At 44.3% G+C, this 21,012-nt stretch overlaps 1 long non-coding RNA gene across 1 annotated transcript in view; it reads right to left on the bottom strand.

The window, feature by feature from the left end:
• The window catches only part of LOC140691429 (uncharacterized), a 151,237-nt gene that overhangs the window by 49,135 nt on the left and 81,090 nt on the right, over positions 1-21,012 (bottom strand). The window lies entirely within an intron of this gene.

Here is a 21,012-nt window from a genome sequence, read left to right as displayed (position 1 = left end):
AGTGACAAAGGCAATGGCCACCCCGACATTCAATTTCAAGCAGCATGTGTCAGGGTAAAGAGAGTCTCCCCCAAACCCTGGAAGACAGGTTCACACAAGAGCAGTATGAAGTTTCTGGGAGTGAAACAGCAGACAGAGCGGCAGGGAGCAAATGAGATGGCTGAGACGTGAAGCACGGAGGGGTAAAAACGGAAGTGGAGGGGTAAAACCGGGGCTCCCCTCTTTCTGCTGGGAACCCACAAGCCCTGGGAACTGGCTGTGAAGGCAAATAACTTCCTGGGTGTAAAAGCTGCCACGAAGGCATCAGCAGCAGGCATCCAGCCAGGAAACAAAAAGATCACTGTGCTGTTTTATTCTGCTAATGAACATGTAGCTTCAGGATTTCTCATCTTTTTTCCTTGGAGTCTACCCATGTCCTCTGTCCTTGTTAAAATTTGTACTCAGCATACGGTAAATCCAAAAGAAAAGCTAATTTGAGATGACTTGAAAAAGCACCAGATCAGCAGTAGAAAGGGCTGTTTCCCATGAATCTCTGTGCACATTCAAAATAAATAAAATTATATGAATATTCCTTCACACCCACACCTTTAAAGGAAACTGAGGAAAAGATTTAAAAACAGGTGGTCTTTGTGGTGTACACAGAAGTCAAAATATAATGTTTACACAGGAAACATAAAATGCTGTAAAACCAATGCTACCCAAATAAATAAATAAACCAAAATACAGGTGGTCTAAAGAAGTCCAGAGAAAGTGACTTTCTGAGCCACGTCTCTGAAGCAACACGCAGTCGCCTCCTCCCATCAAGGAGGAAGGGGCGCCTGCAGCCACCCTCCAGCCCCGCCCTGGGCACCGAACAGCCGAGAAGAGCCGGGAGCGCGCAGGGGCAGAGCCCCGAGTGCACCTGAAGCAGGAGCCCCGCGCGGGGGGTCACGGCAGCTGCCCGCCTGGCTTGCTGCCCACCAGGCCCTCTGCCGGGGAAGAGGGCACTTAGACGTGCAACGACCGAACGCCCGACTCAGAAGGAATCCAGTCCCGTCCAAGCGACCATGCCACCCGCCGGAGCACGCGAGGGCGGGGGACCCGCGAGGGCCCCGGCTGGGTGGCGGGGAAGCCCCGGCCTCCCGCGCTCTGCCCTCAGCAGCCTGCAGCGCTGCCCTGGGGAGACGGAGAAGACAGACCCTACTCTGTGCCTCCCATACTTCTTCCTTTCTCCTGTTAGTCATTATCCAACAGCATGGATTTTAGAATTTAAATGAACGGACGTGTGTGAGCACTTTGCGCACAGCACTAGGACCGCCGCGTCTCTGCCTCCGGGGTCAGCGGGCGCAGCAGAGAGTGCAGAGGGACCTCGGAGAGTTCAGGCCGTGAGGTGGGTTACGGCCCTCAGAGTGGGCACCAGCACTCGCCGGTGGGCGTCAGGGATGCTGGGTTCTTGTGGGAGACTTGGTCCTTGGATGAGCCTCTGGGGAGCTGTTGGAGGAGAGGAGACTGGAAGCCGCGCCCCAGGAGCAGGCAACACTGGCCGCAGGACCAGAGGCCAGGGAAGGCGAGGGCTGCGAAGCTCGTGCACGAACAGGGCGCGGGGTCAGACGGAGGAGCCGCGACGTGGAAGAGCTCCAGAGCCAGGCAGGAGTTAGCTGCTCTTCAAAACGTAAAACGGACTGACAGTAATTTTTTGAGCCAGAAAGGATCAGGATCAGTGTGTCTGCACCAAAACACTTAATTTAGCCCAAGACACCTGGCTAGATCACAGGGCTGGGTACCGAGTCAGAAGGAGTGGCCAGAAGACGTCAGGATGGCAGGGCCAGAGGAGTGCGGCCCAACGTGGTGACTGTGAAAGTGGCTCTTTCATCTTTATTTTACTTGTAAAAGAGACTTACTGCTATAATCACTTCTTGCACTCTAATTTTTCCTTCAAATGTCTGTTTGGGTTAGACATTATATGGCTTGTAATGAGAACAGTAAAATGCCGTGTTCTTATTATGGTAATGTGAATAACAAACATAGAATGGAACAACAAAACAGCCCAGACAATAAAAATAATTGTTAACCCATTTTACTAGCTCTGCAGCCAAATTATATTTTTATAAATTACAGTGCCGACGGAGGTAACTGTGCTCACAGGTTCCTTGTTGACAAGGTCGCCAGTTTAATGTGAATATTTTCCACAGCTGTTGCCCTCACACCTTGAGAGGGAAGCTGCTCCAGCTATGTAGGGCAAGTGGCCGGGGCTGCTAATGAGTCTAACAGATTGGTTCAAAATAGAAGCATAAACCTTCAATTCATGAGGACATGACAGTTACGAAACCAAAGCTGAAGAGAAATAATCTGTGTTCAGGAATTCAGCCTGGCAACATTGCTTGAATTTCTGACATAGTTCTTGACCCAGGCTTGGCAAAACGCGCACACTGTAAATAGAAGGACAGGGAAAAGGTTACAAGAGACCATATAATTCCATGACCGTGAATTTTGCTTTTAGAAGAATCAACAAAGACGACATTGAAAACACGCTTCATGTTCTCTCTTTAATAAAGTTACTGTGAGGGAACCTATCACTAACAACGTCATGGGCTACAAGACCAAGATGACATTCAGAGTTCACAATGCTGGGGGGAGGTGTAGCTTAAGTGGTAGAGCGCATGCTTAGCACGCACAAGGCCCTGGGTTCAATCCCCAGTACCTCCTCCAAATAGAAATAAATATGTAGACCTAATTACCTCCCCCTCGTGAAAATGCACAACAGAATTCACAATGCTAACAAGTGGCATTAAGTAATGGATACAATGAAATTTTAATTTGGGGGTAAGAGTAAGTCACTGTTTACTCTTCCCTTTTTTAAAGTAGAGATGAGGTAAACTTCAGTAACACTCATAAAGAATAAATCTTCATTTTTTGATGCTCTTTCCCATTTCCTGTGCCTTGAGATACCAGTTATAGGAACCGGCTGTAGGTTTCAAAATGCAGTCACTGGGGCCACAGAACGGGAAAGGCTGTACTACCAGGCACAGGAAAACACATTTTGCCTGAGGCCAATGTCCAAGTGGAGGCCCTGGCAAGGCAAGAAAGGTCAGGAGCTTTCAGACTAAACCTTCGAATGACACATTATGGCATGATGAAAATGTCACCAAACCCCTGCAAACGTGCAGCTTAAACACGTGCCTTTCAAGAAAGGAGGTAATGAAGAGGGCAGAGTCGTGATTCTATCGAGGTCTGGCTCTTTGGAAATGTCAACCAGATGCTGATTCTCCAACCAATTCCCTACCATTCAAGGGGGAAAAGAGGTTTAAAAAAAATCACAGAAGGAAAAACCAACACTTTCAAATGTTACAGGTGACAGGGTGGAGGTGTAAACTTCTTGGAGCCAGCCTGACCCTTTCATGGACTGTGCATGGCAAGCAGCTTACTTGTAAGTCTCTCTTAATTGTCCCGAGTCTCCAGGAAGAGAGGCAGGCACCTGGGGGAGTCCCTTAACTCTTTCAGAGCCGAGAGGACAAACAGTGATTATCACCTGGGGGCCTGAGAGAAGAATAAAGAGATAAATTATTCTAAAACACCAGTGATACTTTGCCTAATTCGTCTTGGACAACCTGGAATCTGTCCTAGACAAAAAGGTAACACAGCAATCTGGGTCCTCTGTGCTTCAGAAAAGCTAGATTAATAAACTGTAGATACAAAATAATGTTGAGTTGGATTATGTAATTCTCTCTGAGTAATTTTACTTGGTGTTTAAGGACCTTGAAAGATTTCTTAGAGATAAAATTTATTTTATTTTTAAGAAAACTTACCCTGACTTCTGACCAGGCTAAATATTTCACTTACAGAAGACTTTTTTTTAAAACTTACAAGGCTCTTCTTTTTTTATTTTTCTGATGTGGTAATGGGGGTGGGGGTGGGGGGAATGTAAGGAAAATGAACATAGAGAAATCCTCTAAAAATTTGTTTTGATTTAACATTCAGTGAGGGAGAGATCTGTTTCCCTGCAGATTTTAAGAGATTTAAATAGTGCCATTTATGTTCAGCTCAGTTAAGCGACTGATCATTCCTTTCTTCCAGCAATAAAGTATCCTCAATGCGTTATTACTTCAGAACAATGAACAGCCTGGGCTGCCCAGCCCTTCATTCTACACTGCGCGTGGTCCACGCACAGATTACTAATGTGCCTATATTTCTCCTTCTGTTGGGGAATGGTAAGAGGGCCTGATGGTCTGGACTTGTTCCTTGATAGAGCAAAAGGAGAAAGCTCGTATCTAGTTCACAAGGAAAAAAACAATTTTTTTTTTAATTTCAAGAACTCAACAATTGAAAGCCGTGGGATGTTTAGCAAAGCGAAACAAAACAAAAAATGAACAAACATACTCTGCTCCAAGGCATCCCAGGAGAATCCTTCTATTGAATTTGAGGGTCACTGATGTCCCTCTGTCATCAAGCCACTCAGCCGTGTCATAAGAGGTAACCAAGTAGGTAAATGTCAATGTTAGATGGATGTGTACATTAGCATTAAGTGGATTGTTTAATTTGTCTCCATCTGACCTGTGTTTATTCTGAGTCCTTAGTATGTCAGGCACGAAGGGGAAAAGGGTGAGAAAAGGCCTAGCCTGTCCTCCAAGAGCCTGAGATCTCAGGCCAGTTAAAGCTTTCCGTCAGAAACAGGGAGAGTTCTTTTTCTAGCAAGGCCCGACCAGCTGGTTTCTGACACACCTTCCAACTCAAAGGAATGAGATACACTATATATTAAATATTACAGAAAACATACACATTAAATAAAAATCCATTTGACGACACTATAGACCTACCTAGGTAGGACCAACCAATTTCACTAGTGGAAGTTTGGGATGTCTAGTTAAACCTGAGTTTCAGATAAACAACAAGTAATTTTTTTTAACTTTTTAAATTAAAGTATAGTTGATGTACAATGTTGTACTAGTTTCTAGTGTACAGTATAGTGATTTAGTTATACAAATTTTTATACACATTCTTTTTCATAGTCTTTTTCCAGACAGGTTACTACAGGCCATTGAATATATTCCCTGAGCTACACAGTAGGACCTTGTTGTTTATCTATTCTGTGCAGAGGAGTTTGTATCTGCCAGTCCCAAGCTCCCAATTTATCCCTTCCCACTCCCTTTCCCCGCTGATAACCGTTTGTTTTCTATGTCTGTGAGTCTCCTTCTGTTTGGTAAATAAGTTCATTTGTGTGATTTTTTAGATTCCACATATAAGTGATATCACATGATACTTGTCTCTGTCTGACTTACTTCACTTAGTATGATCATCTCTAGGTCCATTCATCTTGCAGTAAGTGGCATTATTTCATCCCTTTTTATGGCTGAGTAGTATTCTGCTATATATACATTTTCTTTATCCATTCATCTGCTGTTGGATATTTAGGTTGATTTCACATCTTGGCTATTGTAAACAGTGCTGCTGTGAACACTGGGGTTTGTGTATTATTTTGAATTTGAGTTTTCTCTGGATATATACTCAAGAGCCAGAATGCTGGATCATATGGTAACTCTATTCTCAGTTCTTTAAGGAACCTCCCTACTGTTCTCCATAGTGGCTGCACCAATTTACATTCCTACCAACCGTATTGGAGGGTTCCTTTTTCTCCACACACTTTCCAGCATTTGTTTGTAGACTTTTTGATCATGGTCCATGGTGATACGTCATGGTAGTTTTGATTTGCATTTCTCAATTAATGATGTTGCACATCTTTTCATGAGACTGTTGGCCACCTGGATGACCTCTTTGGAGAAATGTCTATTTAGACCTTCTGTCCATTTTTGGACTGGGTTGTTTGGTTTTCTGATATTGAGCTGTGTGAGCTACTTGTATATTTTGGAAATTAGTCCCTTGTTGGTCACATCATTTGCAAATATTTTCTCCCATTCTGTAGGTTGTCTTTTTGTTTTGTTTATGGTTTCCTTTGCTGTGCAAAAGCTTTTAAGTTTACTTAGGTCCCATTTGTTTATTTTGTTTTTATTTCCATTACTCTAAGAGACAGATCCAAAAAATACTGTTGCAATTTATGTCAGAGTGTTCTACCTATATTTTCTTCTAGGAGTTTTAGAGTATCTGGTCTTATATTTAGGTCTTTAATCCATTTTGAAGTTATTTTTGTATATTGTGTTAGAGAATGTTCTAGTCTCATCCTTGTACATGTAGCTGTCCAGTTTTCCCAGCACCACTTACAGAAGAGAATGTCTTTTCTCCATCATATGTTCTTGTCTCCTTTGTGGTAGATTAACTGATCATAAGTGTGTAAGTTTATTTCTGGACTCTCTATCCTGTTCCATTGATCTACATGTCTGTCTTTGTGCCAGTACCATACTGTTTTGATGACTGTAGCTTTGTAGTATAGTCTGAAGTCAGGGGGCCTGATTCCTCCGGCTTTGTACTTCTTTCTCAAGATTTAAACATCAAATAATTTTGTCCCACTTAATATTTTAAACACATTAAAAATTACATATTGTTTATCTGACATTCATGTGACTGGGCATCCTATTATTTGTCCAGCAACTCTACAGCAAAGCAGTGAGGACCTGCAGGTTAAGATCTGAGAGGATGGAAACCTACCCAGGTGGGGCTTTTTTTCTGCAAGGCACTTGCTGATTCCAAAAACAGCAGTTAGAGCCAAGAGAAACTAAACAAAACTGCAAAATATGTCTAGAGCTGAAGGAACAAAACTGCATCATTAGGATCCACCAAGGAAGCTCAGCTTTAGTCAACGGTCTTTTGGTTAACAGACTGTTGTTAAGTTTAACTGTAAGTCTCCAAAAGACGTGGAAGTTCTAGCCCCCAGTGTCTGCGGATTTGCCTTTATTTTAAAATAAAGTTTTAGAGATGATCAAATTAAGATGAGGTTGTTAGACTGGGCTGTAATCCACTATAAGTGTCTCTTTATAAAAGGGGGAGATTTGGACAGAGATACACACAGAGGGAGGACACCAAGTGAAGATGAGGACAGAGATCAGGGTGCTGCTTCTCCAATCCAAGGAATGCCAGAGATGGCCAACAAACCACAGAAGGCAGGGAGGTGCCAGGAACAGATTCTCCCTCAGAGCCTCAGAAGAACCAACCCTTCTGGCGCTTTGATCTCGGATTTCCAGCCACTAGAACTGTGAGACAATAAATTTTTGTTGTTCGAAGCCACCCAGTTTGTGGTCCTTTTTTATGGCAGCTTTAGAAAATTAACACAAGTATCAACTAGAGACAGACCTGTGCTTGGCGGCTGAAGCCAGCCTGGGACCATCACGCCAGCCCTGTCTAGTTCTTCTTCATTTGCCAGTGCCTAGATATCCAGCTTATCAGAACCGAGAACAAATCATCCCAGGAGGAAGATGCTAATATCCAGAGCCTCAAGATATTTCTGCATGTGCAATGTTCAGCACCACTCAGGAACAACTAGGTACAAAATAAAACAAGATAGGAACAGCAACAAAATAATCTTAAAAGAGGTTATCAAAATGGCCAATAAACATATTTTAGGTGCTCAAAGTAATTAATCATCATGAATATGCATGTTGCAATAGTAATGTTATTTAGCTACATTTTTACCAGAATGCCTTTAATTAAAGACACTGCCAAGAACAGATGTTGGTCAGGGTGTGAAGCAGCTGGAACTCTGCCTTTCAGTAAATTGTTCAAGTACTGTGAACAATTTGTTGGCACTATCTGCAAAGTTCAATCATACTCAGCAATCCCACACCTGGGTACATACCCAGTAAAATGTGCATACAGATCCACCAAAAGATAGGTACAAGAATGTCCACAGAACCATTTCTCAGTCGTCCCAGAATGGAAACAGCTCAAATGTCCTCCAAGAGCAGACACGCAGAACTCCACAGCAATGGAATGAACGCATGACTCACAAACGTGATGCTGAGGGCACGAAGTCAGAAGGTCTACATACCACACGGTTCTGTTTGTACATAGTTCAGGATGATAAAAATGAATCAGGATGTTAAAGATCTGGGAGAGAGGTCACCTTCTGGGAGCAAGGCCAGCCTGGTAACAAGAAGCGGGCACTGGTGTGATTATGTCCTCTACGCACCACTGATACTGTGACATTTCATTAAGCTGCACACTTAGAATCTGGGTGTTTTTTCGCACATTTTGATGTCGTCACTTTAAAGAGCATTTTTTAAATGCTTTAAAAAATGAGCTTTATTTATCTTAAAGAAATCCACTTAACTGAGATGCAGGAACTACGAAGTGATACAGCTATATTTGTCAGGGTTCTCTAGAGAAACAGAATCAGTAACTAACAGGATCAATAGGAGACACATGCACATATATGCATGTGAATAATTTATTATAAGGAATTGAGTCCTGCAGTTATGGGGGCTGGCAAGTCCAAATCTACTGTGGGCCAGTAGGCGGAGACTCAGGAGAGCCAATGGTACCAATGAAGTTCAAAGGACAGGCGGCCATCTGCTGGAGACTTTCTCTTGCTTGAGAAGGACAGTCTTTTTAGTCTATTCTTGCCTTCAACTGACTGGGTGACACCTGCCCACATCAGGGAGACAATCTGCTTTACTTTGAGTCCCCTGATTTAAATGTGAATCTTGTACATAAACACCCTCCAAGTTGACACATAAAATTAACCATCACAACAGCACACAATTAATAAAGAAAGAGACAAAGTAACTTGGTTGTATGGTGGACACAGAAAGCATCGATGCCTGAGGAATTTCAGATAAATTTTAGCAGTAATAATTCCAAATCAAGTCATTTGTAGAGATACACAGCTTTTATGCAGCAATTCAAAAGTGATTTGGATGTGTTACTAAAACTAATGTAGCTATTGGCCCTCATTTATCCATACACAGTTTAGAAATAATAACCTTCATCTATTTTTTTAGGTATATATTGCAGTATGGAATCCCCACCAGTATTCTGGCTCAGTGCTGCCTGTTTAGGTCTTTTTCGCATCAGCCCATTTCATACAGTGTAATCAGAGCAGCATCTTCAAGTCCAAGTCCACATGTGTTCACATTAGTGGAAAGTTAAAAACCCCTCCTCGGTTCTCCACTGTCCACACTTGAGAAAGCCCAGACTCCGCAGAGGAATCGTCTGGCCCCACCTTGTCCTTCTCACCACCCCTCCCCACACCCGCCCTTCACTGCATCCTGGGCTCACCTCTCTATTTTCATTCTTTTACACGTTATTTGACTGCTTCTTCCACCCCCTGGTCCCTGGACATGCTCTATGTTTTCTGATCTCCATGTCTTCCACCAGGCTTTTTTGGCTGTTTCCTAATGCTGGGAATAGCCATCCCTGCTCTGTCCACCGCTCCACTTGAAACCCAGAGTGGAGAAGAGGCCTGGGCTGAGTGTAGGCGCCTGCTTGAACCTCACTGCTGGGCTTCCTGATCTGGAGCAAACCACATCACCTCCTACGCTCTTAATATCACTATAGAGACTCAAAACATGGCAATGGACCAGAGATGTGGTTGTCGAACACTTCTGCTCCCATTCTGCCTCTTAAGGCTCTACCATCTTACTAAGAACGTGCATATGTTTAAGGATACACAGCACAAACTCCCTTTCTCCTTCCCATTCTCCTCTTCAGAGGCAACCCACACCATCGGATTTTCATTTAATGTTTCCAAGCTACAGCCTGCATGTACAAGAAGAAAGATAATTTTCTCCCCTCTTGCACAACTGATGACATACTCTGTTGGCTATTCTGTATATTGCTTTTTCTTTCACTTAACAGTATAAAATAGGAGATAGCTCCATACACCCACAGAAAGAGTCTAACTGTTATTTATAACTACACAGTATTTTACTGTATGGATTTTCATAGTTTATTTAACTACTGACCTAGCGATAGCCATTTAGATTATTTCCAGTCTTTTGCTGTGACCTGCAATGCTGCACTAAGGAACCTATTAGATAATATTTCACACATGTGTGGATTACATCTACTGAGTAAATTCTTAAAAGTGAACACGCTAGGGGAAATAGCATACAAATTTGCAACTTTTATGCTGGTGCTAAATTTCGCCTGATATCGGTGCACCCATTTACACTCAGTGACGTGGGAAAGCTTCTACTTCCTCCGTATGTTTGCCAGCAGAATGTGCATTAAGCCCTCTGTTCTGCAAGAATATGGTAGGAAGTATCGCCATGATGTTTTAATCTGCACTTCTATTGTTCTAAATGAGCTTGAGTATGTTTTCACTTATTTAAAATCTATTTGTATTTCCTGTCTTTAAACTATTTGATCACAAAATACCTCCTTTTATCTATCAAGTTGTCTACCCTTTCTTACTGATTTTAGTAGTTCTTTATATACTGATAAAGAGTCTTTTGTAATATGCATCACAAATGCTTCTTCATTTGTGTTTTGACTATGGTAGTTTCTAACACGCAATTTGTTTTTTGTAGCACAATTCAAAACTCATTTTTTTAAACAGTAATCCCACCTCTGGGCATATATCCAGAGGGAACTCTAAATTGAAAAGATACATGCACCTGAATGTTCATAGCAGCACTATATACAATAGCCAAGACATGGAGACAACCTAAATGTTCACTGACTGATGACTAGATAAAGAAGCTGTGGTATATTTATACAGTGGAACAGTATTTTGCCATAAAAAAGAATAAAATAATGCCATTTGTAGCAACATAGATGAACCTAGGGATGGTCATTCTAAGTGAAGTAAGCCAGAAAGAGAAAGAAAAATACCATATGATAATCACTCACATGAATAATCAAAAAAAAAAAAGAAGACACTAATGAACTCATGTACAAAACAGATCAGATTCACAGACATAATAAACAATCTTATGGTTACCTGGGGGGGAGGGGGTGGGAAGTGATAAATTTGGGAGTTTGAGATTTGCAAATGTTAGCCACTATGTACAAGAACAGATTTAAAAAATTCCTTTTGTATAACACAAGGAACTATACTCAATATCTTGTAATAACCTTTAGTGAAAATGAATATGAAAGAGTGTATGTATGTATATGCCTGACCGGAACATTGTGCTGTACACCAGAAATTGACACACTGTAACTGACTATACTTCAATGAAAAGAAAAACTCTTTTTTTTTAAATAGCTTTTTGGGTTTATGCCATATTTAAAGTCTTCCTCATTCTAAGATTATTTCTTAAATATCTTCTTCTTATAAGTTTATAAGTTTATCTGTATTTTGCATTTATGCCTTGGACTCATCTGAAATTTATCCTGCTCTCCTGCATGAGGTATGAAATCAACTTTATCTGTGGAGGACGTTCAAAAATCTCATGAGCCAACTCATGAGAGAAGTTACATCTTTTTGTAATCACTTAGTTAACGCCATTTGAAAAAATACGTACTTTCCAAACTCACCTATAAGCTCCACAGCACTTTTCAATGAAAAGGAGGAGAGTAATACACATCTGCGAGAAAACGTATCTCACAGATAGATTTATGGTCTTCTGTTTACAACGCAATGTCCCCACCTCTCCCACAAACATTCCCTCACAGCTGTCAGGAATCCACTGCCACTGCCTCTTCCAGGACAAAGCATGCATGATTCTAGCCTCTCCCTTTCCCTGGCATTATCCTATCATCTTTGAATATGACTTATGGTGACATAGAAGGCAATGCTCATTGTTCTTTTATATTGCATTTAGAATAAGAAGGGGAAAAGGTATTTGAAGCCAGGTTATTAAAGAACAGCACTGACCCAATGGCATCATCAAACCTCCAGGAAGAAACTTAATTACGTTCCATTAAAAAGCTCAATGCTGTCTTGTGATATGAGCGAATTAACTTAATTCAAGGTTCAGTTCAAGATTATCTCCTTTATGCAAAACCCTCCTCTGGAAGTCTAAATGGAGGTTATGGCTAGGTTTCTTCCCTTGGAATGCCCAATTGGCATAAGTAACTACTTCCATTATTTTTAAGGATAGGCAACCACTAAAAATTTGTTTTCTCTCTTAATTTGATATAAATTGTCAGCATTATAACTTTTTCACTTCAGTCACCACGTATAATGGTTTTGTGAGTTTTCCTATAATGCTACCTTATTTGGACAATTTTTTGCTAAGAATTTCTAATGCTTTTATCATATATAGTCTTATTTTCCCCTTAAAAATACATATTAAAGAAGATGTGAAATATGTTGAAAGAAGATGTAAAATCAAGAAGGACACTTTGGTTTTTATTGTAGATAATAAAAATGGAGAAAACCCTGGAAGTGATTTTGGTGCAGGGGTTACAAACTAAGAGCTCCGTTCTGGAACACCATTTCTGAAACGGCTATTGGTCGTGCGGAAGGAGCTGTCCGCAAGAAAGGCGGAGGTGTCTGGATTTGGAGATCACTGGTATAGAGAGAACAGGATGAAGTTACACAGAAAAAGTGAGGAGAGAGAGGAGAGAGGAGAGCCCAAGCCCCCGATCCGGAACTGACAGAGGAGAATGATCTGCAGGGGAGTGAAAACTCAGCCAGCGCTGCAGAGGAGACAAGAGTGGGGTTCCAGGGGCTCAAGACAGGGAGGCGTGAGGAGAGTGGTCTGCGTGCTGACTGCTGCAGTGAGAGTAAGACAGGGAACGGCCCTAGGGTGTAAGGGAAAGGTCGCAGTGATAACAGGGGTGCAGGTCAGACTGCACTGGAAAGCGATGCAGAGGTGGCAACAAGGACCTGGAGACAGCAGGACTAGACAACTCATTCCAAAGCAACTGCGTGATGAAGTGGGAAGGGAGGACAGGCTGCAGGGGAGAGCAAACCAAGGAAGGGTGATGCGATGTGTAAGGTCCTGCAGACCATGACAGCAAACAACAGGAAAGCAAGCCAGGACGACTGGGTGGTGGGGGTGGGTATAAATTTACAAGGAACCGTGGGTGACTTTGTCCGTCAGTGATCAGCTGCACGGTGGCAGCCAAGGAGAAAGCAGGTGGCTGAGCTGAACCAGAAATAGGGGTTTCCAGGTGAGGAGCCCGTCTTCAGTGAAAGAGGGAGATGCTCAGAAGAATGGGAGACAGAGTCATGTACCTCAAAGCAGCAGAGAGTTTTGAGAGAAAAAGGAAGAGAAATAGTTTAAGAAACAGTCGTGTCTTTGTCTTTCACGTAAACAGGAGCTTATCCGAGTAGGGCTTTGCTCAAGTAACAGAAGGTCTCGTTCCACACAGTGCAGAGGCGTGGTTCACCAGGTGTCCCCGAAGCTTCGTGCTCCACCACGCTCACTCCTGCCTGCTCTGGCAGCCTGTCAAACATGAGTAACATTAGGGGAGACTTTATCACCAAAGATGAAATGGCGAATTCTGTAACCTGGCTGACAGTAAAAATTTCCAACCTGAGTTTTCTGGACAGCATTCTCAGTAAATTCTAATTTGGGAAATAGAATAAGATCACCTTACATAAATTTCCCACCCACTCAGTATAACATTGTCATGTTTTAACTGTGATATATTACCAAGTAAGTCAGGCGTGGGGTGGGCGTGGTGGGAGCCCCTTCTGAGATTTTGATATATGAAGTAACTGATTTCCCTGATAGCCTGCACACTTTATAAATGAGCAGGTGAACTCCCTGCCAAATTTTACTCCTAAATCAAGATCCAATGATTCAATTGTGCACGTATAACAATGAAGGGAGCCATTGTGATATACTAGAGCTAAGAGCCTCCTTGGTGAAGTGGGATCAGAATGCGGGAGAGCACAGAGAAAGAAAGCAAAACCTGCCAGAGGTGCTGGGATGCGGTGAAGCTAGACGCATCACTTGGAATATGCTTGCTGTGAAGAAAGCATTTCACGGTAGTAAAAAACAAAGCAAAAACAAAGAAAACAAAACAAACCCAGTCATAGATCTTCTGAATCACATCTTATTTATCCAAGAGTCCTTCTCTCCACTTTTGCCAAAGAGTTTTGCTTCCTGAATTCTGGCCCCACCCTCCACACCCTGAGCAAGACATTCTCCAAAGCTTTAGCCAATGTTTCCCAAATCCTGGTCCAAGGAGTAATGTCAGGTTGGCTGCCTCAAAGTCTCCTCAGAAGCTTTGGAAAAATGGAGATTCCATGGTCCTGTCCCAGAAATCCTCATTCAATAGGTCTTTCTTAGGTGGGGCCCAAGAGTCTGTAATTAAAAACAGATTTGCCCAAGTGATTATGATACCCAGGTAAACAGGAGAATCACTGCTCTAGACTAGCTAATGGAGAGTACTGATAAATTATTTTATAGTAAAATATCTCAAATACAATACAATTAGAAAATTTAACTTCTAAATGCTGATGCTTTCCCGGGCTTTAACATTTCAAGGATAATCCCATCGAGAGCTACGAGCTATTGCTATGAGCTCGGCTGTCCTTCCGGTGCCCCCGCGGAGGGCAGGCGCCGGGGCACACCGCTTGGCTCTCCCAGCGCCTCTCGGCCCAGCACCGCGGGCGGGCCGCCAGCGCTCTGTCTGTTTCAGTGACAGTGGTACATGACTACTTAAAACGAATTGATTTTCTGATCTCCAGTGACTCCTGATTCACTTAGCAATATCGAGAATCCATGTGTCAGTTTGTCATTTGAACCACACAGAACCTGAACAGATACAATCACCGTGATGACTGTGGTGGTTGTTTGTGGTGATGATTCAAATAATAATTGAAAATGATAACCACTGATCATTCAAAGCTTATCTTCACAGACACTGTTAGAAACGCTAGCTCAAAAGAAATGTCAAGGATACTTAGGAACAGTCTATTAATAATTATTTTATAAACTGTAAGTGGAAAATATTATTTCTTAAATAAATAAGTTGCATTTTTTATAAGTGATTTAAAATATAAATTAGTAAGCAAATTCATTCATCAAGGATTGTAAGTATATATTTGAATATGTCTTCTAAAGCTCAAAATGTTTGTATTTTTCTTCTTTCACAGGGAAAGTGAATGGGTCACTCCACAAGGGAGAGTGTGTGACACTCGGGCCCCCACACTCAATGAATCATCAGCATGTGCTGATGCCTCAGTTAACAGGCGTCCATACTCAACAGCTCTGGACAAGTTATGGGGCCTGCTGAACACGTGGTTAGCCGCACCTGTCCTCCCTCTTCTAGTCACAGAGCTCTGATCCTCAGCAGGCTCCCTGGCCACTCAGCATAAAGAGCACATTCACCAGCCTCCTTCCAGCCAGAGGCAGCCCGGCCACTCAGGTCCACCCGGTGGGATGAGGGGGAGAGTGGGCACAGCTTCCAATCCCCACCATAGCTGGAGTGGCGGTCCCTTCCTCCCCCTCGTCCTCCCAGCGGCAGGAGCATGGGCATGAAGACTACAGGGAGCTTGGGCAACTTCCTGGCGGAGTAGAAGCCACTTGTTCTATGTGGCCGAGCTGCAAAATGGGAGAGCCACAGACATGGCCACGTGTCAGTCTGGAATGACCACCCCAACGTCATCTCTGAAAGACAGAAATAAACCCTGTTTACTGAAGGCACGACTATGTGGGTTTGTGTTCTCTGCCATTAAACCTAATCTTAACTGACTCTGGTGCCTTACGGGCTGGCCCTCCAAGCAGCTGGTACTTAATCTGGCAACTTTCATATTATTTCCCTTTAGTAAGGGTGAGAGCAGGTGTCCAGCCAGCAGGGTGGCAGGAAAGGGCGCCTGGTGTGTTGAGATCTGCCTGCGGATCACTAACGTGGGCTAGAACGGGTGACCGAAGGTAGCTGCTTCCGCTAAGGCCAGAGGTGGCGCCTGCACATGCACGCTGACGCTGCAGAGTGAGACGGCGGGTGGAAGCCCTGCTGCACCTGGCGGAAAGCGTGCCGCGGATGCTGAGCGCTACTGTGCGTGTTCCTCATGGCAACGGTCTGCGGCAAGGCAGGCTCTCAGCAGCAACTGACTGCACAGTCTCGTCTTTAATAACATCCATGCCAGCCAGACAGGCATATGCCTTAACAGCTTTTAATTATTTCTGCTGTTTGCTTACTTCTTTGCATTAAACATAACTTCAGTTGTCTGCATATTCATCTGAGATCTCCATCCCCTTATCCTCAGTAATCAGTCTTTAATAATCATTGCCAGGTCTGCGGGGGTTTCTGTGAAAACAATCAGCCTTTCTTTAAGCCGAAACCATTCCCACTTACCTTGAAGTTCTTTTTTTTTTTTTTTCCTCCCTATTCATAGTTTCTGCTGATCTTTCCCGGCAGGAGGGAAGTTTCGATTACTCCCGTACTGACTTGTTTTCTTACCTGTGGTTCAAGCATAACCCTGTTTAACAGCCACCCCCAGGCAGCGCCGCGGTGTCTCTGGGCAGAGGAGGTCGTCCCTGGTTCAGAAGCACTAACTCCGTTAACGTCACAGGGGATTTTGAGAAGGATGGGTGGCATTTCACTGTGACTATGCTGGTCGGACTGAACGGACAGAGGGTGTCACCAGAGAAGAACAGAGATGTTTTCTTGTGGTTTCCCACCAGGCTTCATCAAGGTCACTCAAAAGGATGATTCTGAAGCCACCACACAGCGTCCATATTCTCAGTCCATGTTTCCCAGGGAACAAGCATGGATTTGAACAGTGAAGGAAAACCTGGCCTTGCTACCTCACTTGGAACATACACAACCTACAACACTCTCCATAAATAATCCAGACAAGGGATGAGATGTCTGATGCGTGAACCTGGTAAGATGGGCCCCAGAGGGAAAAGAAAACAGAGAGACAAGGTGGCTGCTCTCACAGCTCTGTTTTTCTGGACACGGGAGAGAACCACGGGTGGACTGCCAACTAGACGGGGACTCACAAGCAGTTGCATCCTCTTCGCAGTGTGTCAAGTGCTCCTCCATCCAGGCTCATCCCTTCCCATCTGGCAGGGTGTGCCCTACTTCCACAGGCCCTGCCATGTGGGTGTCTTCTGCACACGCACCCCTGGGCCTCCTTGCCCCACCCACCCCCGGCGGGGCTCCCACTGCCCGGACTTCTCACCGCCTTCCTTCTCTAGACCAGCATGATCAACTGCGAGAGTCCTGCACTGAGACAGGATTTCCATCCAAGTTAGAGCTGTCTGGTAGAATGTGTGCTGCCCACTTAAAGCTGAATTTCAGATAGACAACAGGTTTTAATTTAGTGTTACATCCCAAATATTAATTATTTCTTCTCTGAAGTTTAACTTTAACTGGGTGTCCTGTATATGTGTATTTTGCCAAATCTGGCAGCCTTAGTCCAAATTCAATTCCACCAAGTCAAACACGCCATTAATGTCAGAGGTTCTCAGTTTCTTCATGGCCAAAAGGAAGGGGTGCGGTTGCTGGGAGAAAGGAACAAGACGGCTGCTGGGGCGCATCTGCCCTGTCTGGCTCTGTGTTAACCTACTCAGCGTACATTATGAATTTGACAGATTCTTTCGGAAAACCTCCTGTGTGCCAAGTGTTACCTTCTGTACAAGCCATCAGAAAGAATAAAAGGTGGGGCTCAGGAATTAGCAACAGTAGTTCCATGTTACCTTTACAGTATTCCCATGAAGAAATAGTTATTCCTGCCTCGTCCGTGGAGGATTCTCACAGAACCAGTCATAAAGGAGCTGGATACTGATGTGACCCCCAACCTGAACACCTTCCCTCACACCATCATTCCCTCTCAAAGGACACGGCAGAACGGCATCTTAGCACCAAAAGTACTCCAACTCTGCGACTGGTGGACATCCCTGTTTACTCGTTATCCCATGTGCGTGCTTTAAGGCTCCCCGGCATCCCAGGATGTCCGATGGTGTGTTTGTAAGGTCAGTTAGACAGTTGTTTCCAACGGGGTCGTTTCAGTGATGGCTGAGAGAGCGCTCTTTTCAATGGCGCCATGTCCAAACACCCATTACCAACGTCAACAAGGGATGCGCTATCAGTGGGATAACTGGATTCTTTCTTCTCTTGCTGACTTTCCCCCTGCAATCATCTTGGATGAGATTTGGGGAGTTTTAGGAAGGGCTGAGGCCCTGGGGAGATGGAAGGATATTTGCTGAGTACACTGCTTGGAATAAAAACAGCTGAAAGCTTAACGATGTCTTTTTAGGTCATGGCAAAATGCCCCTGGGGTCAACAGTGGTGGTGAAGTAGTTGCATGAAAACATTGTGCTCCCCCAGCCGAAGAGACTACGGGTGCGTTCTGAACCGCCACCGCGCCGCCTCCTGAGGAGAGGCCTTCCCCTTCCGGAGGGTGTTACCAGCAGCTGCAAAGACAAGCGAGCTCCCTGCACATGACCTGCCTGTAGCTCCCCAAGAGGCTTCGGTGCCCACATGCGATCTGCTCAGTCGTCCACATAATAAGTATGTTGTTGGTTTGCTGGGTTTTATTATAGATGCTCACAGTTTCAAAATGTGACGATTTCTGCAAAGCTTGTGAGGAAAAGAACAGGGCCCCAAGATTCTCCTGTACTTCACACATCAACCAATTTCATTTTTTTTCTGATTCTTTTGTGTCTTTGTTTCTATTTTTTAAAATAAAATGATTATATTGCTACTTTTTAACTTCTCAGATGTAGGCAAAACCTATGGACTAGCCACTCCGGAAACAGGGATTAGCTCTCTTCCACCGCAGGGCTCAACCATGGCTAAGCGTCCTGACTGTCCCCCTTCCCCTCAGCAGAGTTAGTTTTGGTTTTATCAACAGTCTCTGTTTCTGTCGTTATGATTATGTGAATACTCCCCACAGTAAGGCACGTGCTGCAGTCTGATGATGCTTTCCCTTTCCTGCGCGTTCTATTATCCCCGTTTGAAATAATGATCTCCCTTTTGACTGCGTAGCTATCTGCACCTCCCATAAAGTTTACCCCAAACACTCCACTCATTGTCTAAATCTCCTCTCCACCATTTCAGATGTATCAGGTAGCTTGTCAGCTTCGTCTTTTCGAAGGACGCCTTCTGGAGCCTTCTGACCTGCCTCAGAACCCTTGGCCAGGCTCTGTGCCTGGCCACTGGCACCCCAGGATGCACTGGAACCCCTGCTTCCCACCCGTCATTCTTCCCTTCTGAAGCTGCATGTTGCTCAGTACTTCCTAAGAAAGGGTTCTTGAGAGTCAAACACTTAGAACTTTGAAGCCTGAATATATCTTTATTCTAATCTCCTTCATTAATAGTTGGGCTGGGCATAGAACAGATTCAAGGTCACTTTCCCTCAGGATTTTGAAGGTACTTTTCTGTTGGAAAGTCTTCCAGCTTCCACTGTTTTGCTGAGAACCCAAAACTCTTCCATTTCTGTGACTGTACATGGACCAGTCTGTCTGCTCTCTGGAAACTAGCAGGACTTTCTTTGGGTTCCCAGTATAATGTTTATTTAATGTTACATGTATATTTAAGACTTACTTAAAAATACACAGTTTATCAACAACTTGCTGGGCACTGTACTAGACGCTGGGAATTCCCGGAAAACAGGAGGGACCCCGGACAGCACTCAGGTCTCAAAGACGTGCAGTCCAGGGAGAGTCGGAGATGCTGGGTCCTAACGCAGGCCTCTGCCGTGGATTCAGGCAAATGCTCTGGAGGATGAGCGAGGAGTCTACAGAGGTCACTGGCTCCTACAGCCATGTGCTTTGCATCTACAAAGACCGTCTCCTCCTGTTTCACACACACACCTGCATGGAAACCAACACCAAACTCTGAGACAGGGAAATACAGATCAACTGCCCAGCCGTGAAGCAAGCCTTGGCAAGCAGATTCTAAGAGTTTCCTAATATCAAGAAGGGAAATGATACAAAAAAACCTCTGCCCTTATCTTATGACAGCACAGTGAGACACAAATTTGACAGAAATGGGAGAAACCAGTAGTAGGACCCAACTCCAGAAGACTGCTCCTTTTTATCACCCGTTCACTGACACTTTCTTCCAGTGTCAAATACAGCTCATATACTAACCAGGAAGGCTGCTTCTTCATGGCTTCATTACCAGAATAAGCACCTGCTAATGCCAATAGGAAGCAAAGTTGTAAACACCTAGTCACACAGAACAGAGAGCCCCGCAGTCGTCTCTGTCTCCACTGCCAAGGCCTCCAGACGTTTTAATAAATCCAGTGGAGGAAGTACTGCCAGAACACTTAGTCCACCTGTGACTCATCAGCTCGTCCACCAGCAGTGATTTTTCTCAAAATAAAAATAGAAGATGAGGTTGGGGAAATATGAAATTCACAATTAACATGATGGGGGAAGAAAATGATGGAAATAAAAGTGTAGAAAAAGAAGAATCTGGGGTAAACCTGAGACATTCCATCTTTGCTTGGAATAAGGGGAAAGCAAAGCACAGCGTCAACAGAGGACTAGGACCTCAGATATTTGCTGTCACCTGGGGTTTTTAAGGTGATTCAGAGGGTCATGCACATCAGGATCCTCAAAAGAGCTTGCTTAGGACAACAAACGCCTGGGCCCTATCCCAGCCAAACTCTATCAGAAATCTGCTTTTTCACTAAGCTCCCCAGATGACCCAGGTGTCTACAAAAGTTTGGGAACCACTGCTTGATGCTGCCCTTGTAGTGAGGAGCAGTGGCTGGAGTTCACCCCCTGCTTGGAGGGGAACAGCAGAGGGAGGGAGTTTCCATATGGGATCTGTGGCTCATATTCCTAACAAGGGAGGTAGCCGGCATCTGGTCTCTCCCTGCTTGGCTCCTTTTGCTCTGCAGCCACAGGGAGACATCGGGTGCCATGCTGTTTCCCTTCCCAGTTTAAGGCTGCTTGTGTGCACGTGCATGGCTCTGTGTATGCACACCTGCCCGTGTGTGCGTGTGTTTGATGAGGTTCGACAGTGACTGTGAGAAAACCTGCCTGGTCTTCAGGGAACAATAAAAGGACTTTCACTTAATGACAGGAGGTAATTTACAACTTTCTATTCATTTTTGTGTGTAATTAAACTCGGAAGATTTTGAGCTGGGGCTGGGGGCCAGGGCAAGGCTGACTTACACCCATTCAACAAGCTCAAAGGCCTCCTCTCTGGCCACCAGTCCTCTACACCCCATGGCAGCAAATCATTGTCCTCCCTCCCCACAGCCTGAAGGACTGGCGATCCAGGGGGGACTGCAGCCCACAGACATGCGGAACGTCCCAGCGAGGTGAGCCCTGACTT

The sequence above is a fragment of the Vicugna pacos genome, chromosome 35 (assembly GCF_048564905.1).
Source record: "Vicugna pacos chromosome 35, VicPac4, whole genome shotgun sequence".
NCBI lineage: Eukaryota > Metazoa > Chordata > Mammalia > Artiodactyla > Camelidae > Vicugna > Vicugna pacos.
The sequence above is the reverse complement of the archived record's forward strand: the minus strand, read 5'-3'. Positions and strand labels throughout refer to the sequence as shown.